Source organism: Salvelinus sp. IW2-2015, linkage group LG25 (genome assembly GCF_002910315.2).
Source record: "Salvelinus sp. IW2-2015 linkage group LG25, ASM291031v2, whole genome shotgun sequence".
Lineage (NCBI taxonomy): Eukaryota > Metazoa > Chordata > Actinopteri > Salmoniformes > Salmonidae > Salvelinus > Salvelinus sp. IW2-2015.
In genome coordinates, this window is record NC_036865.1 from 6,557,601 (window position 1) to 6,583,280 (window position 25,680).

At 42.9% G+C, this 25,680-nt stretch overlaps 1 protein-coding gene across 2 annotated transcripts in view; it reads left to right on the forward strand.

Annotated features, from left to right (window-relative positions):
* Positions 1–299: 299 nt before the first annotated feature.
* Positions 300–25,680, forward strand: part of LOC111951649 (heparan sulfate glucosamine 3-O-sulfotransferase 1) — a 29,170-nt gene continuing 3,789 nt past the window's right edge. The window contains exons 1-2 of one of the 2 annotated variants that reach the window (XM_070434882.1): positions 300–579; positions 5,356–5,525. The gene's annotated coding sequence lies outside the window, so the exon portion shown is untranslated. The remainder of the gene's footprint in view (positions 580–5,355; positions 5,526–25,680) is intronic. The other variant, XM_023969863.2, reaches the window with a different exon arrangement.

Sequence of the window (25,680 nt, forward strand, 5' to 3'; positions counted from 1 at the left end):
TCGATCAATGATGCTCCCGGCATACTAACCTGCAGTGTATAACATTTGGAATATGCATATTCACTTGAATTGGAAGTGCGAAACGTAGCTAAAATCTGTAGATGCCCATAATTAAGTAGCCTACAATAATATATGAGTTCACATTAAGCGCTCTTAATAGTAAACTAAATGGTTCATTTATGAAATATAAAAAAAAATAGCACCTTTGAATTAGTACCGCAGCAATTTACCTGGTCACCTTACACGACTCCTCCCACAGTGCTACGCAAGGCAGCGCTCCGCACAAATCTCACCACGTTCGGATAGAGTGGGGTGTGCATGTCTGTTTCGAGGGATGGAGTCAAAACAAGCTCTGAAAAAACCGGGGCTCAGTTTCCCTAATGTCTTCCTTCGAATTAATTAGTGATGAGAGTGGCTGATGCTCCGAGTGTATTTCAGTGAGAGAGAAAGGACGACCGTTTTAGGCTCTTGTAGTCAGCTGCTGGTGTAAAAGTGCAATCCGTTGGTTCATCTGTGACTGAACTCGAGCCAGACCGATGACTCTCGGAGATTCCATCACTATCGCCGACCTCATGCAAGGTAACTAGATTTTGTCTCCTAGGTCTAGGGTAGTCTACTTTTTCGTGCCTTCCAGTCTAATATCTCTCTCTTCATTTGCGACGGGAATTGGGACGCAGGTTGAATGATCTGTGATTGCATTCTGAAATAGAATTCCTTCTTGTTTTTGGATAAGTCATGAGTAGTTCCAGCTCAATGTATTTCCGAGTTAGTTGGGAAATGTGTAGTCATTTTCTTGTAATCTACCATCATTCCTCGTTGGAAAATTCGGGTGACATTCGATCCATTACCTACAGTATATTCAAACCAGATAAATGTTGATCTTCTATCGTAGATAACCTGTTTACAAACCTAATATTCTATATTAACATCCATTCTATATGAATATTAAAGTACTATCCTTCCCTACATTATTCATGCGCATGAACTATATATTTTTTTATCTAGGCTATTGTATTTAAACGTATCTAGTCGTGCACATAGGATACAGTGTCACTTTAATAATTGGTAGTGGGCATTGGCTTCCTAGATAAGATAAGGGTGGTTGCATTAAATACATGTTGACATAAACTGAGGCCTTTTAGATCATTTGCGTCTCAAAAAACAATGGAGTTAAACTTGTAAGACCCCAAATCCGTTTTTACGTTGATGCTGCTGTAACCACACCGATAATTGGGCATTAAGTGGTAAATGGCCATGTCTGTGTCAGCAATCGAGCATTCCAAATGATTGCGGTTTAATTGCATAAATCAAGTCGTCGTTCCCGGGCAGCAGCAGCTCTCCACCCCAAAAAGCCTATTATTGGGTTCTCAGTTGAAGCATTGCTGAGGGCACAGCCAATGTGTAGCCTACAACAGTCCCAACGCTCTGTCTGCACAATAATCATAGCTTGCATTACAGTTTAGAAAACCTTTGGAACTTTACTTTCATATCATTGAGAAATAATTTTCTAAAAACAAAAGGTAACATGACTATGGCTTGGAAGAGAGAGGCGCCCAGCTGTTCTAAATAGCTATATAGCTCTGTTGTAACTGAAATATACTGTTGGCTGCAACTGTGTTAAAACAGTGCACATTGAGTGTATATTTTGCATTTGGAAAATCTTTTTTACTGAGTTACAGTTAATATAAGAACGTCAGTCAATTGAAATGCATTTAATATGTAATATAATAAATAAATAATAATAATAATCATGTATTAGACCCACATCTATGGATTTCACGTGCCTGGGAATACAAATATCCATCTGTTGGTCACAGATACCTTTAAAAACAAAGAAACGGTAGTGGCGTCGATCAGAACCAGTCAGTATCTGGCGTGACCACAATTTGCCTCATGCAGCGCGACACATCTGCTTCGCGTAGAGTTGATCAGGCTGTTGATTGTGGCCTGTAGAATGTTGCTCCACTCCTCTTCAATGGCTGTGCGAAAGTTGCTGGATATTGGCAGGAACTAGAAAACAGTGTTGTACATGTTGATCAAGAACATCCCAAACATGTTCAATGGATGACGTGTCTGGTGAGTATGCAGGCCATAGAAGAACTGGGACATTTTCAGCTTCCATCCTGGTGATCTGCCCAGTACAGTTGAAACCGAGTTTCATCTGTGAAGAGCACACTTCTCCAGCGTGCCAGTGGCCATCGAAGGTGAGCATTTGCCAACTGAAGTCGGTTACGACACCGACCTGCATTCAGGTCAAGACCCTGTTGAGGATGACTAGCATGCAGATGAGCTTCCCTGAGAAGGTTTCTGACAGTTAGTGCAAAAATTCTTCGGTTGTGCAAACCCACAGTTTCATCAGCTGTCCGGTTGGCTGGTCTCTGACAATCCTGCAGGTGAAGAAGCCGGATGTGGAGGTCCTGGGCTAGTGTGGTTACACGTGGTCTACGGTTGTGAGCCCTGTTGGATGTACTGCCAAATAATCTAAAATGACATTGGAGGCGGCTTATGGTAGAGAAATTAACATTCAATTCTCTGGCAACAGCTCTGGTGGACATTCCTGCAGTCAGCATGCCAATTGCTCTCTCCCTCAACTTGAGACATCGTTGGCATTGAGTTGTGACAAAACTGCACATTTTAGAGTGGCCTTTTACTGTCCCCAGCATAAGGTGCACCTGTGTAATAATCATGCTGTTTAATCAGCTTCTTGATATGCCATACCTGTCAGGTCGATGGATTATCTTGACAAAGGATAGAATGTTCACTAACAGGGATGTAAACAAATTTGTGCACAACATTTCACCAAATCGTTTTTTTGTACACAAGTAACATTACTGCGATCTGTTATTTCAGCTCATGAAACATGGGACCAGCACTTTCACACGTTGTGTTTTATATTTTTGTTGTATGTATATATTTACACCACATGGCCAGAAGTATGTGGACACCTGCTCATCGAACATCTCATTCCAAAATCATGTGCTTTAATATTGAGTTTTTCTCACCTTTGCTGCGATAACAGCCTCCACTCTTCTGGGAAGGCTTTCCACTAGATGTTGGAACATTGTTGTGGGGATTTGCTTCCATTCAGCCACAAGCATTCGTGAGGTCGGGCAATTAGGCCTGGCTCACAGTAGGTGTTCCAATTCATCCCAAAGGTGTTTGATGGGGTTGAGGTCAGGGCTATGTGCAGGCCAGTCAAMTTTTTCCACACCGATCTCGACAAACAAATTCTGTATGGATCTTGCTTGTTCATGGGGGCATTGTCCTGCTGAAATAGGAAACTGTTTCCACAAAGTTGGAAGCACAGAATCGTCTAGCATGTCATTGTAAAGGGAAAAGGTGGATACCTAGTCAGTTGTACACCTGAAATGTGTCTTACGCATTTATCCCAGCCCCTCTGAATCAGAGGTGCGGAGGGCTGCCATAATCGACATCCACGTCTTCGGCGCCCAGGGAACAGTGGGTTAACTGCCTTGCTCGGTCAGAACGACAGATTTTTACCTTGTCAGCTCGGGGATTTGATCCAGCAACCTTCCGGTTACTGGCCCAACGCTCTAACCACTAGGCTACCTGCCATTAATTGGCCTAGCCCGAACCATGAAAAACAGCCCCAGACCATTATTCCTCCTCCACCAAACTTCACAGTTGGCACTATACATTGAGGCAGGTAGCGTTCTCCTGGCATTCGCCAAACCCAGATCGTCCGTCCGACTGCCAGATGATGAAGCGTGATTGGTCACTCCAGAGAACGCGTTTCCTCTGCTCAAGAGTCCAATGGTGGCGAGCTTTACATCACTCCAGCCAACACTTGGCATTGTGCATGGTGATCTTAGGCTTGTGTGCGGCTGCTCGGCCATGGAAACCCATTTTGTAAAGCAGTTCTTGTGCTGATGTTGCTTCCAGAGGCAATTTCAAACTCGGTAGTGAGTGTTGCAACCGAGAACAGACTATTTTTTTTTAATGCTTCAGCCCTCGGCGGTCCCGTTCTGTGAGCTTGTGTGGCCTACCACTTCACGGCTGAGCCATTGTTGCTCCTATAAGTTTCCACTTCACTATAACAGCACTTACAGTTGGCCGGGGCAGCTCTAGCAGGGTAGAAATTTGACGAACTGACTTGTTGGAAAGGTGGCATCCTATGACGGTGCCATGTTGAAAGTCACTGAAATCTTATGTATAGGTCATTCTAGTGCTGATGTTTGTCTATGGAGATTGCATGGCGGTGTGCTCGATTTTATACACCTGTCAACAACGGGTGCGGCTGAAATAGCCGAATCCAAGCATTTGAAGCGTTGTCCACATACCTTTGGATATGTGTGTGAGAGATATATTGTTTGTATATACAGTACCAGTCAAAAGTTTGGACACCTATTCATCCCCTGGGTTTTTCTTTATTTTTATTATTTTTTACATTGTAGAGTAATAGTGAAGACATCAAAACTATGAAATAACACACATGGAATCATGTAGTAACCAAAAAAAGTGTTAAACAAATCAAAATATATTTTATGTTTGAGATTCTTCAAAGTAGCCACCCTTTGCCTTGATGACAGTTTTGCACACTTGGCATTCTCTCAACCAACTTCTTGAGGTAGTCACCTGGAATACATTTAAATTAACAGGTTTTCCTTGTTAAAAGTTCATTTGTGAAATGTCTTTCCTTAATGCGTTTGAGCCAATCGGTTGTGTTGTGACAAAGTAACTGTGGTATACAGAAGATAGCCCTATTTGGTAAAAGGCCAAGTCCATGTTATGGCAAGAACAGCTCAAATAAGCAAAGCAAAGCAAAATGACAGTCCATCATTACTTTAAGACATGAAGGTCCTTCAATACGGAAAATTTCAAGTTTGAAATGCAGTTACAAAAACCATCAAGCGCTATGACGAAACTGGCTCTCATGAGGACCGCCACAGGAAAGGAAGACCCAGAGTTACCTCTGCTGCAGAGGATAAGTTCATTAGTTACCAGCCTCAGAAATTGCAGCCCAAATAAATGCTTCAGAGTTCAAGTAACAGACATATCTCAACATCAACTGTTCAGAGGAGACTGCGTGAATCAGGCCTTCATGGTCGAATTGCTGCATGAAAACCTCTACTAAAGGACACCAATAATAAGAAGAGACTTGCTTGGGCCAAGAAACAGGAGCAATGGACATTAGACCGGTGGAAATCTGAGATTTTTGGTTCCAACCACCATGTCTTTGTGAGACGCAGAGTAGGTGAACGGAAGATTTCTGCATGTGTGGTTCCCACCGTGAATGTGTGATGGTGTGGGGGTGCTTTGCTGGTGACATTCTGCAGCGATACGCCGTCTCATCTGGTTTGTGCTTAGTCCCACTATCATTTTGTTTTTCAACAGGACAATGACCCAAAACACACCTCCAGGCTGCGTAAGGGCTATTTGACCAAGAAGGAGAGTGATGCCTCAGATGACCTGGCCTCCACAATCATCCGACCTCAACCCAATTGAGATGGTTTGGGATGAGTTGGACTGCAATGTGAAGGAAAAGCAGCCAACAAGTGCTCAGCGTAAGTGGGAACTCCTTCAAGACTGTTGGAAAATCTTTCCAGGTGAAGCTGGTTGAGAGAATGCCAAGAGTGTGCAAAGCTGTCATCAAGGCAAAGGGTGTCTACTTTGAAGAATCTAAAATATATTTTGATTTGTTTAACACTTTTTTGGGGGGGGTTACAACATGATTCCATATGTGTTACTTTATCATTTTGACGTCTTCACTATTATTCTGCAATGTAAATAAGAAAGAATAACTCCGGATGGAGTAGGTGAGTCCAGACTTTAGACTGGTGCGGTATAGATTGTTTTATTTGTACGCGTTGTGCTTCAGCTGAGCTTATTCTTTAGAGTCAAATATATTTGTCCAGGCCTCAATAGTTCCTTGTCTAGCACCATTCATTCTCGCTGTCGATAATTCTGTTACAAACTTCTAAGATGATTCGGATGTGTTATGAAAGTAAGAGAGCTTTATGTTTCTAGAACCATATCACAATTCAAATGAAATTAATTCACGTTTAGATGGAGTATTCGGGTGTTTTGGCTGCCGGAGCCAGTTTTACTCTGAACATAACATACAATGGCCATGGATGTTAAAGGATTGTGCTAGGCTAACCGACACTCCGTAACAGTACATCTGTTGCTGGGGCAGTAGCGTCCACAGTTCCTCTATTTTCACATAATATGTAAGCCTTGCTGATATGTAAGCCTTGCTGATTGATGAAACTGGGGTGAGAGAGTCGTACCAACTAGGAATGGATTTCACGAGAACAATAGGCTGTGTGTTCAGAAGGGCATGAGTGCACCTGTGCAGATGTGTGCTGAGTTTTACGGCGGTGGTGTGATCTTTCCATCACCTTTATTACCCTGTGTGAGAGCACCGTTCCTGCTGTCTATTTCAGTTCATGAATATTGGGACTTGGGGGACATTATCATCATTTTTCTCTAGGTGGTTGGTTGAGGGGGCTTCAATGAGAGATTGCACTCCCTCAGTTATTCTGCTGACACGCAAAACGTTTAGTGACTGTAAACCAAAATATAGTTTGTGTCGAGTTTTCCTTTAAGATGAGCCAGGAGCTTCCTATATCACTTATTACAGGGCTAAGCTTATTCATTATTGCCATGGGTTGTCTCATCCGCCTGTAATTAGAATAGTGTGGGTGGTGTAGACTAATGAATGCAGCTTGATTTTGGAAAGGTAAAATACCTTTCTTTTTTTTAAAGTCTTCTGTTTAAGATTAAACGCATCAGCCAGATGAATCATATCTGGCATCTAGTCCTGTGTGCAGGGCCGGCCCTAGCCTTTTGGGGGGCTCTTAGCGCAAAAAATATTTTTAGTTTGAGTTCAATTCCTGCTATTCTACACATTTTGCCATTGGGCGTAGAGAAAATTATGCTGTTTTTAAAGAAAGTTTGCTGCAATTCTACACTTTTTCTTTTTCATGAGGCGCAGAAGATAATTTTAACAATTTTCTAACTAGTCTTATGCAATTCTACTCGTTTTGCCATGGGGTGGAGATGCATCTATTTTTTTTAAGCTCATTTCCTGCAATCTTTCACATTTTTGCCATGACTTATGCCATGTTAATATGATATCTGAGTGAGCGCGGGAATAACAAAATCAATTGGGGTTCCCTGGAGGTCCGGGACCCAAACTATGTGCCCTGCATGCCTTGTCAGTAATTCCACCATGCCTAATAACGTTTAGATCGCTGGTTAGACTAAAGAAGACACTGTCCATTGCAAGAACAGTCCTAGCTTGTGGCTGAAGCATAACCTACAAGGTATTGTGATGGAACCATTGCGAGCGGGTTGTTAGTAGCACACTGAACTTCAGCAGGTCTGAGAAGACAAGGCTTTGCCTCATGGACAACCACTCAGGATGGCGGGTAGGGCTCAGCTCGTTATTTTCGTACTTCACTGATTACCATGAATGGCTCATTGTTTGTCTGCAACAGAATCATTGTCACGTTTGTTTGCTTTCTTTTTTTTCTATAGTAGCCAAGGACGGGGCATGCAGGGGTGAGCAGAGAGCAAAGGGAATTGGGGATGGGTTAATATGGAGAATAGCTGGAGGGTGACTGATTCAGATGCTGAATTCCAAATGGACCCCTAGGCACTCTTGTTGCTTACACCTATCCAATTCTTTTAGATCTACAGGAGTGCCTAGGGGATGGGCTAGGGTCTATTTGGAATTCAGTTATTAAAAACAGGATGTTAGTGTGATCCGGCCTACCAACACATGAGGGACATTCTAAATCCCACAGTGTCAGGATGTCACATTAACACACGTTTGGCCAAATGCAGTCTACAGAGACTTGACTAATGCAGAAGCAAGCAATGGCAAAATAAGGCAGTGGAGAAGGTACTCCTACCAAATATCCAGCACTGCAGAGAAAGAGGGGGAGATTGTGAGCGAAAGCATCTCTGGTGTACAAAAATTAACCCCCGGGTTTCATTTGATGTATTCCATGTTACTGTATTAAATTTCACTGGATCTAAATGATATTTTTCAAGTTTTCTTCAACACCAATAAAAGACAACACAAGATTGGTATTAATATTAAATGAGGTTGTGTTTGCTGAATTAAAATAATAACTGTACTAGTGGAAGGAATGGCACAGTTTTTTTTTAAACATGTAAATGTATTCCCAAAAAATGTATGGGAGAAAATGTTTGGTATTCTCCCTCAGGAAGTGGAGTATCTATCATGAAATCAACAGTGTTTTCAACAGTAATGTGTGCCAGATTCAATCTCCAAACCCTAAAATCTGGAGTTAATATTCTCCAGTTAAAAGCAGGCCTATCTTCCTGATTTGGCTATTTAGGGATATTTGAATGCTGGAGGGATATGAGGCTGGGGTGTGGCCTGTTCTGTTGCCATGGTGAGAGGACAGGTATTGTATGTCAGGTTCTCTTTCAAATCTGAACAGTCATATCCTCAACAATTGACTTCGATTGAAGCTAATGATTAGGTTGCTCATCGTAGAACCGTGGTGACTCATTCATTGTGCTTCTGGCCTGTGCTGAACGTGGCAGTAGCCTCACGTGGCCTGTGATTTCAACCTCTCATGGATCCAGTAACAACCTGTGCTACTGGTGGGTCCTTGTTGATGACTACCATATCATTGTAGGACTATATTCAACAGGGAGTGTTCATCATAGGCTTACATCATGATGGCAATGTTATACAGAACAGTGGCCTATTTTCTGCCTGCCTGTAGAACCTTCATTTCCATCCCCTGTGTACTTATTACTGATCAACACTTCGTATCAGCCTTTGAGAGGAATCAGGGGATTGGCGACAACTTCATGCTCATTCCCGCTATCTTATAGGATTTGGAAGCCTATCTATGCAATTGTTTATCTTAAGTAGCATGGCAATTTAGTGTGGTGGTGGAATCCAATGCTAATTGTTTACGTCTTCGGCGATCTAGTGCTGCGTAGCCGTAGCATGTAGCCACTTCCCCTGCTATTCTGTCCCTTTTTTGTGACGCGACTTAGCTAGTGACTGTGGAGACCGTGAAGTTAGCTGTCGGACCGTCTTTCCAATAGGGGGCTCATACATAATAGATAAGTCACTGTAAGTAACAGTACAGGGGTATAACTAGGCTAATGCCCAGATTTGCATATTTGTACAGAATTCCATTATTCATGAGTACGGCAGCGTTGCGTGGAGCGTATTGCTACTTAGACTGTATCTATCTCTCTGGCTGATCCCACTTTGCCTGATCCCACTCTGCCGGCTCGCCTGCCTTCGCACCAGTAACCAGGAAACCCCACATGAAAAAGCAGTATTGATACTGTCGCCGTCTTTCGTCTCTTGTTGCTCGGGAGCCGCGATGCTGTTGCATCAAAAGCCCAGAGTCTGAATTCTTGCCTGAGGAAAGCCTTATTAAAGGCACATGGATTTTGATGAGGTTTCCTAGATGCATTCTACAATCCTTGCTACCAGACGATGGGCTTTGTTCTGCTCAATTTGCTGTCATTTTGGAATAATGGGATAAAGGGATAGAGGGAGTGGGTGAGGGCGCAGTAGATGGGGAAGAGGCTCTGACATCTAATTCAGAATGTATTTTATGGGTAATTTTTTTCATCAGGGATTCTGAGATCGGCAGACGCCATAATTTCCGTGTGTTATGAAGTAGATGTATCATTCCCCTTGTTGATGACTGGCAGCTAATTTATTCATTACCTTTTGTTCCCTCCCTATCTCCTCTGTCAGATGAGTAGGTACATGTCAAGCAGATCCCTCATTATTGGGTATTGTGTAGCATACAGGTTTTTTCATGTTGCAGCCGTGCCATGTCATTTCTGCCACAGAGATCGAGTTTTGAGGGGGGGGGGGGGGGGGTTGTTTGGATTTCAGCAGAGTTCAGGTCTTATGTGTCAACATTATTTGTTCATGAAGTGTGTGTGTTACAGAGTAGACACCAGACATACGTTACCCTTGCGATGGATGTTGTAAGTTCATTTGTAAATATTTTCTTCTTCTCATGTTTATAAAGTATGCCAATATTCTGACTCTCTTGGCCTCGGAATATTTTAAGAAATAATTTACGGGAAGTGATTTTAATTTAAATATGTTTAATTGACTGAGGCTCAGCACAGAGGCTTTTCTAAAATGTATTTTAGGATAAGGGCATTCATTTGTCTGGGCGCCTTGACAAGGTGATTTAGGAGGGACACCGTTTAGGGGCCACTTTATGCACATATTATGCATGTGTGAGGTGTAGTCATAGCAACTGTTAGGTGAAGATCAAGCTGTTGTCACTCATTTCTTAAATGAAATCGGGAGGTAGCTTTGTAATTCAGCAGGGGCTTTTATCAAAAGTTTTAGGGGGTTTTGTTGGCACTTAATAAAGTCATTTTAAAAGAACAAATTATAGCAAAAGGAATGTCAACCAGTCAACTCTACTGGTTCTCACATAGCACCAGGAGTGGTATTTGACATTTGTAATGAGCAAAAGATTTGAGTTGGACTGAAACTTGCTATTTATAAGCACTGAGGTTTATGTAGGTGAAAAGGTCAATCAACTTCAGGGCAAGCCACATGCATGCTGTGCTCTTATGAATGGCTTGTAGTTCAGTGTTTGTGCCCTGCAATTGAACTCCATATTGTGGTGCAGTATGGGTTAGTGACAAGGTGCCATTGGGATAGGGAAATTAATCTGTATAAAGGCCTCGTATATAAAAAAATGTATGGGTAATTCAACTTGTATGGAGATTGTTTGAGCAGTAGGCTGGGTACCAGAGGGGTAAAAGGGGTCATGGGCACACAGGGTGGTCAGGATGGGCCCAAGGCAGAGGCATCTAAAGAGATACCTGTTGATAGCAGTGAGGTGCACCGGTTATGAAAAGCATCCTGTGACGTATCTCAGTGTGGCTTTAAAACGGTCTACCCTTTTGCCAGAGTGACAGTCTAAAGAACCTTGACTTGGTGCTTTCCGCGGACCTGAAAGATTCAAGTCCGTTGCTTTGGGTCTGTATGGACAGCGCCGTCTTAGCCTTGAGCCATGCCTTTTTCTCCCCACCGCTCGTGCCATATTTGATCATTTCAGAAGTGTATACGCGGATGTGGTCCAGTAAATTGTATACGAGAGGGAGCAGGTATACACAACGTAGGGACAGTCATTGCCCGGCAAATTAAACCATTACCTCCCCAGTCTGAGTTAAATATGAAGAAATTGCTCGTTTAATGTCGATTTAGTCCTTAATACAGCCGGCGTAAGCAATGGCAGGCGTTCATTCCCTGATGTTAATTCTGCTCCCTGGTGAGATAAGGGCCGCGATATTGTCATGGGATGTATTAGACGTAGATCTTTTATTAAAAGATGCCCCAATGCGAGAGAGAAATTATTCTGGTGTGATTCGTTATGAGAGGACTCTCCATTCTGGAGATTCGTCTTCATTATCCGCCGGAGCGCCATTTTAACAGATAACGCTGCTTCCTCATTTGCTCGCTGAGCCTCAATTTTCCCCCCGGACAATATTGCAGCTCTTTAGTGTGGCTCTTGCAAGAGACAAGTGGAGCTATTCTCAATGTGCACATAGGATTAGGAAGGTTAATCATCAATTTAAAGCTAATCTTTGTTAAATACCAATAGTGCTTTGGCGCTTGCTTGTGATGCAGAATGGTTCATTTAGGGTTTATAGGAGATTCAGGGAAGAAGAGGATCGCTTCATCCCTTTCCCCCAGTTCCCACTAGGCTATTACTGTCTTTCGTATTGTTTTAGACCTGTGATACTATATCTGAACTTGTTTGAACATTGGGCTGTTATATGGGGCATATGGCTACTTGACGATTTACTCCATACACTGTAGGTGTAAAAAATGATGTGAAAATCAAAGCCAATTAATCCCTCATAACATGTATTGCTTTTGGTCATGTTGTCTTCTACAGGCGATAATCACGCTTTGAACGGTCAAAGGGACAAACAGGAACTATATGCGAGTCCCCTTGACTACTACATATTCACTGTGGAGTGGAGATAATTATGGAGTTTGGTAAATTATGCAATCGAGGCCACAATCGCTCTTCCTCAGTCTGGGAGAGTGAGTAATTAATTCAATTTTTTTTTTCACCAATGATTATTCAGATGACTGAGAATAGGAGCGCCAGTCATTATCTGAGTATTTTGGCACATGTCTGCTTGGCTAATTACATTTTCAACTACTTCCTATTCAGAGGTCTGAAAGGTAACATTTTTATGGAGTAGGAACAGAATGGCCTTACGATGCTAACCTTTTAAAATTGCTGTTGAATATTGTCAAAGGTTAAGTATCATAGGCTGTCAAGAGGGACGGCGTGGTCTGGCTAGAGGTAGAGGATGTTTTGTGCTAGGTGTTTTACATTCAGGATTTTGGAGTCTGCCTGTCTTGTCCAAGTATGGTGATGACCATTGTCTATGTAATGATGTGTTTGTGTGCTCAAAATTTGAGTAATTGCGACGAGATTTGTTGTTGTCATTTCATCTGTTTTCCTCCGTATGGTCACCATGACCAATAAGGCACATTCATTTAAAAAAATATATATATTTGTAAACCTTTTCTGCTCCGTGGGTAGTGTTAGACTTACGGGAAATCCGAGCAGAGTAAATGAATGACTTTGGCAGTAATTCAACCGATAATGTAGACATGACTTGCACAGATAAAGCTCAAGAAAATCAATGAACTGAACACATTTATTTCAAATCTATTCTAAATAGTCTAGACAACCTGTGCCATTCAAGCGTTGCAGAAAAGCATTACAATGCTTCTCTAAAAAAGATTTTTTACAGATATTGCTTTGAGGTTACAGGGCTCCTATCTCTCCATCGACGCCGGCAGACACAGCACAGCGCCAGACAAGGCCAACGAGAGATCCCGCAGATGCTGCCCTTTTCAATGGCTGTTTTTATCCCCCACCCCCCCCACCCCATTATGCCTCTGATGTTGGGTCCACAAACTTCTCTAATTAAATATTCATCTTCAGTATGGGCTCTCTCTCTCGTCTAATGTATATCGCTGCAGAACGTGGGATGATAAAAGGCGTTATTGGGTGTGCAACCTCCACCGCCTCTTATCTCCCATAAACACTTCAGTTGGTTTACAGGGCCACGGAGGCGGTGGAACGATGAGCAATAAGCCAAAGGCCCTGATGACTTATTCATAGGGAGCGCAGAACAAGAGGCCACGGATGAAAGTGACAGAGAAAGGTTAGGACGATAAGTCGTTACAGTTATGATAAGGCGTGTCAGAAAAGACTTGTGACCTGATTTTAAAGTTTGACTCCGGGGAAAACTTTTGTCTCGACATGTACTTTATGGTCAAGTTTACAGATGATGACTTTCGGACTGCTCTGAAACAAAATGCTTGTGTATGTTTGGAAATATATTTCTTTGGGTTGGTCAAATAGCATACAGAGGAACGTGAGAGTTTTGGGGCTTGGATGACTGACATGGACTTGGTGGTTGTCTATTAGGCCAGAGCTACAACACTGATATTGTAAAACAATCCCAAACAATTCCTGACTACACAGTCATAACCTCATTCTGTCAGACAGTAAAATCTATACAAACAGAATCACTAGCTATTTCCCTCTTGGGTATTAAATGTACTTTGAGTCAGAAATAATTACCATGTATTTTCACACATTCACCCTTTTTTTAAACTGATAACATCGACACCCTCTAAGTGAAGTGCTAGATTGTTTTTCACACTCCCAAAATCTCCCTTTAAAATGGCTGGCAGACAGCCGTAGAGATGGGAACTGGGGGTACAGCATCACCGGGGAAGGGCATGCTGGTAATAATCTAATGGTGGAGCCTAGCTTGTTAACACGACTACCAGGTGAAGCTCGGATGCTATTTGCGTCGGCCCAATCAGCTCTCTGTACCTCTCCTCTCCTCTGCTTCAGAGCCAGAGCTAGGATGCAGGGAAATGGAGCTAGAGATGATCATTATAGATAAACATGTCCCCTCCAATCTATTCCGCTTAATAGTGGGAAATTACAAGGATGCCGCTGGAAGTTTAGCACAGGGACAGTTTCGTTTGTATCCAAAGGGATACAAAGTGTGCTCAGATGGCAGCTGAACAAAATGCATACGTTATGCGAAGACAGACGACCATGGGAAGCTTGCCTACGCATTCAAAGCATGACAGCGAACATGAAAGCATGTTGTGCTGATTCATGTTTTTTTCCCCCTCCGCCATCTTGACCTACATCATCAGAGCCGTGTGTTTTTTTTTTTTTAGGTTACAATCAATAGGCAGCATGCATGCATGTAGTGCAACGACTTCTGGTTATCTGAGAACTCAACACTGGGATCGTCTCACGTGAACATCGTGTTTTTGTGTGAGATCAAGGTCACGCACTGTGTGCAAATGTGCTTCCAGGTCTGTCAATACCGATCCATACCACTTATGATCTGCATATCTCAGTCTCAGCTGGAATGGTTTACAGATAGCACACACTGCAGTAGATACCCAACACTTTGGGAATCTGGGAAATGCTTTGGATCCAATGGATTATTATTAGAATGAGTTCCCAGCTGCATCAGCATTCGAAGCGCTCCAGTGCTTGGCACTCAACGTTGGATCACAGAAGGGCCAGCTCGAAACCCAAGAAATGTCTTGTCTGCAGTGCCTGATAAGTACATATTTGTCTTGACGAAAATGCTGGCGGGACCAGACTGTGCGCCTTCCAATAGGACACTATTGTGCCAGAACAGGGAACAGATTCCAATATGTGGAGAACATGACATATACCAGCTGTAGATTTGTAGAAGATCAGAAGTTAAGTCTGCAGTTACTGGTTACCCCTCTGTAGGATTTGGTAGGCCTACATCTCTGGAGGGTACATGCAAGCTGTGTTGAGGAAGAAGCAACGCCAGGACATCCATAGAGTTTGAGAGTTCCGGGCCTGTATTCATAAAGCTTCTCAAAGTAGGAGTAAAGATTTAGGATACGTTTTTCATTTAGTTCATAACGAATAAGGTTATATGGACGGGGTAACTGGGCCCTTATCCACAAAGCATCTCACAGTAGGAATGCTTATCTAGGATCAGGTTACCACCTGTCCATATAGTCGTATACACTGTGTACACACATTAGGAACACCTTCCTAATATTGAGTTGCACCCCTTTCGTCCATCGGAACAGGGGTGCTGGCCCATGTTGACTCCAATGCTCCCCACAGTTGTCAAGTTGGCTGGATGTCCTTTGGGTGGTTGGACCATTCTTGATACACATGAGAAACTGTTGATCGTGGAAAAAAAACAGAACCGTTGTAGTTCTTGACACTCAAAGCCTGGCACCTGCTACCATACCCTGTTCAAATCCACGTACATTTTTTTTGTCTCGCTCATTCGTCCTCTGAATGGCACACACACACAACCCGTGTCTCCAAGGCTTAAAATTCTTTCTTTAACCTGTCTCCCCCATTTGATGTGGATTCAACAGGTGACATCAATAAGGGATCATAGCTTTCAGCCGGATTCACCTGGGCAGTCTGTCATGGAAAGAGCAGTTTTGTACACTCAGTGTACATTATGATATAAAAGGCTAAACTGATCCTAGGTCGTGCACATGCTCCTGCTCTGCGCAGATTGTGAACAGAGTGGGTTGGGTGGAGGATAAACAAACGGGCTGACGATAAACGAAACACATTCGCTAAGTGACTATGTGAATCTCCGATCGGTCTTACTCTTTTCTGCTTTTTTCCCCCACGCTGCTGTGAAAACTTTGTCAGCACTAAACAGGCCCTGCTATAGTTCCCTCGTTAAACTATTCATCAGATAGGCCTCATCAACGATGAAAAGTATCCCTGCAGTTTATCACAAGATGCCCTGCTTTTTATTTGAAGAAGTAATTAATCCATAATGTATGTGTGTACTGCAGCTTGTGGGAGGCCTGGAGAGTCTGGAGAGAAAGCCTGGCTCAGCCTTCTAGAGAATGAACAGGGAAGAGAGAGAGAGAAAGCAGAAGTGAATTTGTTTGAATTAAGTAGGGAGAGAGCGTGGATGTCTCCGACTCGGATTTGTGTTCACTTTTAGAAGAACTTTTGACCAATTTACTTTACGAGAGAACCTCAAAACAGAGATCAGACTCTTTGCAACGACTTCAAGATGCGCGATGAGATAATGCGTTTGTGTTCACATGCTTGTCACTGACTTAGTCTCTGTGTGCATGCTTGCGTCTCTGTCTTACTTAGCTGTTTTGTCAGTACTGGCAGATAGCATGAATCTCATCTGGCCACTCTCTGATCGGAGCCTTTCCCAGTGTCCCTATCTGACCGACTGTAGACTGCTTCCCTGAGTGAGTCAGTGTAGGTTTTGATTAGCGGTCTCCGTTCATTCAGGGGCGATAAGTAAGTGGGCCTGTTTTGTCTGCCAGAATGCCTCTCGGGAATCGATGTCAGTTGATGCCCAAAGTAAATCGTCAGACATTGACAAATGTCGAAGCAACTCTGGGTGTATGTGCAGTGTCTTCAGAAAGTAGTCACTCACACCCCCTGAATGTTTCCAAATGTTTTTGTCAAAATGAAACGCTGAAATGTCTTCAGTCAATATGTATTCAATCCCAAATGAGTTCAGGAGTAGAAATGTGCTTAACAAGTCCCATAATAAGTCGCATGGACTGTGTGCACAATAAGTGTTTCTGACATGATTTTTGAATGACTACCTCGTCTCTGTACCCCACACATACGATTCTCTGTGAGGTCCCTCAGTGGCGAAGTGAAATTCAACCACAAACACCAGGGAGGTTTTTCAATTACTCGCAAAATCCAACAACACATTACGGAGTACCACTCTCCATATTTTCAAGCATAGTGGTGGCTGTAACATGTTAAGGGTATGCTTGTAGTTAAGGACTGGGGAATTTTTCAGGTCAAAAAAAGACACGGTATGGAGCTAAAAACAGGCAAAATCTGCTTTCACCAGACACTGGGAGATATCTGAATTTGCCATTCAGCAGAACAATAAGCTAAAACGCAAGGCCAAATCTATAGTACACTGGAGTTGTTTACCAAGAAGACTGTGAATGGCCCTGAGTGGCCGAGTTACACTTTTGACTTAAATCTGCTTGAAAAGCAATGGTCAACAACCAATTTGACAGAATTTTTTAAAGAATAATTGGCAAGTGTTGCACAGTTCAGGTGTGGAAAGCACTTAGACTTACCCAGAAAGACTCACATCTGTAATCGCGGCCAAAGGTGATTATAATATTTATTCACTCGGGGTTGAATACTTCTATAATCAAGATAATAGTATATATATATATTTTTTTTAAATCATTTTTTATAAATGTTAGAATTTGCCTTCCACTTTGACATTAGAGTATTTTGTGTAGATCTTTGACAAATAATGACAAATCCCACTTTGTAACACAGCAAAATGTGGAAAAAGTAAAAAGGTGTTAATACTTTATATGGTAAAGCATGCATATATTCAAGCTGAAGATGGGTACGACCCAGAGCCATGTAAGATAAATATGGGTAGACCGGTCATCCATTTCCATGTCTGTTTTATGTTTTAGCTTATTGTTCTCCATTGTTTCAGAGTGAGGGATGTTTATTGGCTGCCAGTCAGTGAAGGAAAAAGTACCCAATTGTCATACTTGAGTAAAAGTAAAAATACATTTTTTTAATAGAAAATTACTCAAGTCAGTCACCCAGTAAAATACTACATAAGTAAAAGTCTAAAAGCATTTGATTGTAAATATACTTAAGTATAAAAAGTAAATGCAATTGCTCAAATATACTTAAGTATAAATAATTAAAAATTCCTTACATTAAGCAAACCAGATGGCACAATTTAGTTTTTTTTTTTTTTAAATGTACAGATAGCCAGGGGCACACCAACACTCAGACATAATTTACAAACAAAGCATTTTTGTTTAGTGAGTCTGCCAGATCAGAGGCAGTAGAGATGAACAGGGATGTTCTCTCAATAAGTGTGTGAATTGAACATTTTTCCAGTCCTGCTAAGCATTCAAAATGTAACAAGCACTTTTGGGAGTCAAGGAAAATGTATGGAATAAAAAGTACATTTTCTTTAGGGATGTAAAATATACACACCCCCAAAAAACAACTTCTGTAAAAAAATACTTTCAGGTACTACTTAAGTACTTTACACCACTGCTGCCAGGGTATCTAGTCATTTCACAAATACACAAAAGGTCAGTACTTGCTAGTGGCAAACTCATTGGAAATACTGTACGTATTAAAGTGTTGTAGGCTATCCCCATTTGCATTCTGACATTTGGCTGTATCGTGGTCCACAGGGAGCACTCTGTTACAGGCACGCACATGCATGTACACACACATACAAACACACACGGAGTTCCAGCCATAAACGCTGCTAGCTACAGATGGCGGTGGGCAGACGGGTGTCTAATTGGGAGATGCTGTTCTCAACAGTCAAGCCGACTGCAGTTAAATGAACGAAAGAGCTCCACTCCACCATAGACTTAACCAGAGAGAACACAAGATTAGAGTTAAAACACCACAATTAGTGTCTGCGCTGAGGGCATGTGTGTCTGTACCAGTTAATTGCAGTTTACCAGCAGCACATAATGAATGCCTCGGCTGACATGTGGGTGCGGATTAGGTCGTCGCCTTACTCACACGCTACAGAAATAGCCTAATAGCTGGCGCTCCTCGCTTTTCACCCAGCTAGTGCTGCCGACAGCTCCCCAATTTCAGCCAAAACAAAGCGATTTTCTTCCTTCGCCCTGCTTATTGTCATTCAAAAATCAGCATATTGAGTGGAGATGTGGGAAGTCTGTTGTAAAGTGGTGCCTTTTTATAAATAGAATGAAAATATAATATTTCTGTGTGTGTGTGTGTGTGTGGTACCATCTTCATCGAGAGAAGGACATCTTGGGACGCTGGTTTGAAGACTGGGATCACGTTTTGTTGATGGAGTGTTTTGTGGGTTTGAGTTGAAGCAAAGCGTGCATCGATTATTGGGTTACTCTGAACTACTGCTAGTCTGGCAAGCCAGGTTTCACACAATGTTGAGTGACAAGTTCAATGGCAAGATGGTGCCGACAATGGTCGCCCTGTTGCCAGCTCCCAGGGAACTTTGCAGTCAGTCTGTTTATTTTTGTGTTCTTTTTTACATTATTTGATCAGAAAGTTTCTAGTATAATTAATATGACAGACAAGCACTTCTGGACATCAGATCGAAGATTAATCACCACTTTACGGAGCTGGATCCTTTGTCTGGACTACCCGAAGCAGTTTTTAGTTAACCTTTTATTTAACTAGGCAAGTCAGTTAAGAACAAATTCTTATTTACAATGACTGCCTAACCCGGATGACGCTGGGCCAATTCTGCGCCGCCCTGTGTGACTCCCAATCTCGCCCGGTTGTGATACKGCCTGGAATCGAACCAGAGTCTGTAGTGAAGCCTCTAGCACTGAGATGCAGTGCCTTAGACCGCTGCGCTACTCGGGAGCCCCAGTTCCATTCATCACGGGAGCCTTTGTCTGATTTTTAAGGAAAGGGCAAACCACCCTTCGCTTTCTACTACTTGCTAATGTACAGTCTCTGGACAATAAAACTGCGAGCTCAGAGCGTGGACCTCCTACCAGAGCGATACGAGAGACTGTGACTTACTCTGCCTTACAGAGACTTTGTTGACAGTAGGGGCTTGATCAAGCTTAAAGCGGTTGAGTATGTTTCATGATAAACAACCCATGGTGTGATTGTAGGAATGTACAAACCCTTAAGAGTTTCTGTTCCCCTGACCTGGAATACCCCCCCTCCCCCACAAGCCGACACTATGCTGGCACTCAAGGAATTACACTGGACTTTGAAAAAATCAAACACCGCATTCATTGTAGCCAGGTACTTTAACAAAGAAAATGTAAGAAATTCTCCCGAAATTTCACAAATACATTCTACTATGTCTCAGACACAATATGCATGTGGCAGGGACTTCAGACAATRACGGATTATAAGGGAAAACCAGCCACATCGTGGACACAGACTTCGAGGAAAACAACACTGAGCCGCCGACATGGGCCCCGCTGCTGACGAGTACTGTGGGCTCCCGATCTCTGTAGCCGACGTGAGTAGGACCTTCAAGCGTGTGAACCCTCGCAAGGCTGCCGGCCCAGAAGGCATCCCAAGCCACGTTCTCGGAGAATGCGCAGACCAGCTGGCTGGAGTGTTTACGGACATTCTCAACCTCTCTCTTTCCCAGGCTGTCGTCCCCACTTACTTCAAGATGGCCACCATTGTTCCTGTACCTAAGCAAGCTAAGGTAACTGAACTAAATGACAATCGCCCTGTAGCACTCTGTCATCATGAAGTGCTTTGAAAGGCTAGTSAAGGAACATACCCGACGCACTGCACACCACCCTATCTCACCTGGACAATAGGAACACCTATACGAGAATGCTGTTAATCGACTGCAGCTCAGCTTTTAACGCCATAGTGCCCTCCAAGCTCATCACTAAGTTCAGGGCCTAGTGATATTAACAGGCCATCAGACTGTTGAACGGCCCTCACCAGTCGTCTACCAGGTGATGCACACTGACTCATACAAAACACACACGCAAGCTATCATACTCACTCACACTCACACGCAGCCAACACTGTTGTCACATGTTATAGAGCCATTGAGCAACTGTATTTAAGTTCAGGTTTTGTCACATGCACAAGTACGGTTAAATGCCTTTATTGCTAACTAAAACCCCAACAATTCAATAATTAATAACAATMTATWACTAGAAAAATATGAAATACACAAAGTAGGTAAGTAAGCATACTATATACAGGAAATATTTTAATTTCAATACCATATGTGCAGGGATAATGGAGAAATGGAGGTAGATTTGKGTGGGAGTGACAGTGAGTATGTAGGGTGTACATAGAGTGCAAATATTGAAATAAAKGGTCTATAKAGTTGCAGTAAAATCTGTCCGTGGAGCTATTTAAATACTGTATCTCTGACATAGCTCATTCTAATACTTCTACMACTGTACATTGTATTTTAGTTAGTTTATACACACCGCATATTTATTTTTATACTGGATTCTTGACATACTGTAACTCACTCTAATATATCTACTGCTGTACATATTGGTTTTACTATATCTTGTGCAAATTTCCCCTGTGTACATATGTATAGATTGCATTTTGATTGCTGCTACAGTGCTATTTGGATTGTTAATTGGATTCGTCCCGCCGTTCTTGATTTCTTGTTTCTTTTGTATTTATTTTACAATTGAATTATTTGTGTACTTGTTTGACATTTTACTGCATTGTCAGAAGSTAGTGACATAAACATTTCGCTGCACCCGCTGTAACACCTGATAAACTGTGTATGCGATTAATAAACTTTGATTTGACAAACCGTTTAGCTGCTAAGTGGGTAGAAATGGCCAAATGTTTACTTTTTGGCCACCAGGGGGCGCTGTAGGTACATTTACATTAGTCCAACGCAAATTTGATGAGAGAGCAAGTCTCCTACCAACCCCCCTCCCGCCCTCTCTCAAGTCCCTTCTTGTGTGACCTTCGCATGTCCGCTGCTTGCAAAGAGTGTCTACAAGGAATGTCGCAAGAACCTGGGCTATTGAATAGCTTGTGTACTGTACTCTTTCTCTGGCGCTTAATGATTTATATATATATATATATATATATTGTTTTTTTCATACATTGAAATGAATGTGTCCTTGTTAACACTCTCTCCATAGAGTTCTGTGTAAATATGTTTTTTTTCTGTATTCTGAAACATCAGTGTAGCAATATCCAGTAAACCACAACAACCCAAGAGTCCAGGGTTATGTTTATTAGGAACCAAGCGGAAGAAAACAAACAAACAAGGAAGGAGTACCTGGACATAAGAAAATATATGGGAGGATGGCTCCATGCCCTGACCTCACTGTGTGTGCGAGCTGCAGTTGGTTTTGATCATTCCATCTCGTCAGCAAGAAGAGCGGTGGTGCGTTTTGATTGGGGGCTTGAGTCCCACCTCCCAACATAATCTATCGCCACACTCCGCTGGCGTCCGGTCCGCTAGGCTATTCTTCACCGCGGTAACAAGCCCCTGGAGCCTGGCCGAGGGCCATCCGGCACAGTACGACCCAGTGGCCCACAGAAAGGGCCCGTGTGTACAGTACAGTGTAGTCTAGCACAGTTCAGTAAGTGTCATGATTCGTTTTTCTGAATGGCTCGTTCATTTTAGTCTTTAGTTTGACCTGCTGGCCTCAATGAATTCTACAGCAGTGTTATTAATATGCGCTCCTCCGGTGACTCCGGAGACGTGCTCCGACAAACAACGGTTGTATATGCGCACAGGCAAAATAGATGAGGCTGCAGGCAGCATAGAGAAGAAAAATACATGTTTAGAGCTGATAATTGATCGCATGGTGCAATTTATTTAATGTTATGAGCCAAAACATACACAGCCTCTGCTCAACAAACTCGAACTCAAGAACTAATTGTTTGGGGTGCTGCAGTTCGCAAATAATGTTGTGCTTATCATCCTCACGGCAATCAAGCAATTAATTCCGCCTAGTCGTTCACAATCTAGTCCAGTTGCGGCCACAACTACACCTTGTTTAAAATGTACTAAAAAATAATATTATTTGTACTCCTAGCAATCAATAAATGTACATTGTTTTTAAGCACACTTTTACAAGTCTCAGTCACAAACGACAGCTCCAATCAGCCCCTTATGGTGAACGGCATGTGATCGAGAGAATCACGTTTCTTTCTAGTTTTCAGTTCATCGTTCACCGGTAGAGGGTCCTGCATGCTCTGGGCGTTACCGACTCAAATTAACGAAATTAAGCAAAATATGTATTTTTTTTGTTGTTGACTGAACGAGTCAAAAAGATCAGGTAGTAAATAGACTAACTTCTCATCACTAAGTGCAGTGTGTTACAGTGCGTGTGTGTGTTACAGTGCGTGTGTGTGTCACAGGCGGCCGGTGGCACCTTAACTGGGGAGAACGGGCTCATAATAATGGCTGGAACGGAATAAATAGAATGGTATTGAACACATCAAACACATGGATTCCGTTCACGCAATTCCAGCCATTATTCTGAGCCGTCCTCCCCTCAGCAGCCGTGTGTGTGTGTGTGTGTGTGTGTGTGTGTGTGTGTGTGTGTGTGTGTGTGTGTGTGTGTGTGTGTGTGTGTGTGTGTGTGTGTGTGTGTGTGTGTGTGTGTGTGTGTGTGTGTGTGTGTGTGTGTGTGTGTGTGTGTGTGTGTGTGTGAGAGAAAGAGGGCATACCTACATATCAATAGTAATACCCTGCAACTGAACCAGGCACAAAAATGATACTGTTTTGATTGCACAAAGGGCTTGGTAATCAAGCTCCATAGAATCAATAATTGTTCTGGATGAACAGATCTCTGAGGTGTCATTAAGAAAACTAACTCTGCAGTACAATACCTGCTGCTCACCACATGTTACCGAACGGGGAACCCACTGAATATGAATGAGGGTTTGTTCTGGCTCCTGCCTTAGATATAGCTGGCTGGCTGGTTTGAGTAATTAGTGGGAGCTGGGTTCCCGTGGAGCAGAAAACCTGTTGTTTCTCCCGCTGTGCCTGCTAGGATGATGAATAGTAGGGTAGAACCATGAGCTTTGCTGGCTCAGGCTCTCAGTGGTAATGCTATGAGAAGATAAGCCACAGTGTCTGCAGCCACTGACAAACTGTAGAATGAGATCACAGGTCAGTGAATCGTGCCGTATGTGTGTGATAGTTGGGTCATTTGTCATACGTAGGCGTAGCTAAACGATTGCGGATGTAAAACATGAAGCTGTTTATAGCAGATTCTTTTTCAGGGCGAGTACACTAACTTGCCATAAGAGTTAGTGCCTTCGGAAAGTATTCAGACCCCTTGACTTTTTCCACATTTTGTTACGTTACAGCCTTGAATTAAATTGTAATCTACACACAATACCCCATAATGACAAGGCAAAAACTTTTTCCCTGAATTAGCTAATTTATCAAAATTAACAAGTTTGAGGTCCTAAGCAGGTTTTCATCAAGGATCTCTCTGTTCTTTGCTCCGTTAATCTTTGCCTCGATGCTGACTCGTCTCCCAGTCCCTGCTGCTGAAAAACATCCCCACAGCATGATGCTTCACCGTAGGGATGTTGTCAGGTTTCCTCCAGACGTGATGCTCGGCATTCAGGCCAAAGAGTTCAATCTTGGTTTCATCAGACCAGAGAATCTTGTTTCATATTCGGAGTGTTTTTTAGGTGCCTTTTGGCAAACTCCAAGCGGGTTGTCGTGCCTTTTACTAAGGAGTGGCTTCCGTCTGGCCGCTCTACCATAAAGGCCTAATTGGTGGAGTGCTGCAGAGCTGGTTGGCCTTCTGGAAGGTTCTCCCGTCTCCACAGAGGAACTCTGGAGCTCTGTCAGTGACCATCGGGTTCTTGTTCACCTCCCTGACCAAGGCCCTTCTCCCCTGATTGCTCAGTTTGGCCAGGCGGCCAGCTCGAGGAAGAAAGTTGGTGGTTCCTAACTTCTTCCATTTAATAATGATGGAGGCCACTGTGTTCTTGGGAACCTTCAATGCTGCAGACATTTTTTGGTACCCTTCCCCAGATCTGTGCCTCGACACAATCCTCTCGGAGCTCAATGGACAATTCCTTCGACCTCATGGCTTGTTTTTTTTCTCTGACATGCACTGTCAACTGTGGGACCTTATATAGACAGGTGTGCCTTTCCAAATCCTGTCCAATCAATTGAATTTACAACAGGTGGACTCCAATCAAATTGTAGAAACCTCTCAAAGATGATCAATGGAAACGGCATGCACCTGACCTCAATTTCAAGTCTCATAGCAAAGGTTCTGAATACTTATGTAAATAAGGTATTTTTCTTTTTATTGTGCAAAAGTTTCTAAAAACTTTTTTTTTTCTTTGTCATTATGGGGTATTGTGTATAGATTGCTGAGGAAATTGTTTTATTTAATCAATTTTAGAATAAGGCTGTAATGTAACAATGTGGAAAAAGTTAAGGGGTCTGAATACTTCCCGAAGGCATTGTATATTTTATCTTAGTTGTTTTACTCAGCCAACTACAACGTGACCTCTTACCTAGTTCGGGACTGTAAATCAATGCCAGTGTCTTGTCTGTAACCTTCCAGTACTCCCTTTCTCTCTCCCTCAGCATTCAGTCCAATAGTTTTAGTTAAATGCTCTCCCAGATACTGAGATTGTGTGCCGGGCAGCTGTGTGACGAAGAAAGCCATGAAGATATGCATCAAGTCTTGAATAAAGCAATGCGGCCCAGCGGGATGTGAAACAATGGCTTATTCCAGGTGACGGTGTGCTGAGAGGGAGTGAGGGGAATTGGATAAGACAGGAAGCGCGTCTGGCTGCCTGGCTGTTAGCATTGGACTTGGCAGCTCTCCACCATTGAAACACTGACAGGCAAGCTCGCCTGTCACAGCGCATAAGTGGCTCCCTGCACAGACGTTTACAGTAGAGCACCTTTTCTCTACCCACAGTGCTGCAGGGCAGGTCCAGCCCCCAGGGCTGCATTCCCTAACCCCAGTCCCCATACCTAGCCCCTGCCCCAGCGGCCATACCTACTCCTAGTCCCAGACCTCATATCTAGCCTCGGCCCTATACATTGCCCACACCCTTAGCTACCTAGCCACAGCAGGTGATGCTGGTGACCAAGCTGGTCCATGCTAGTCCAGCATGGTCAAGCTGG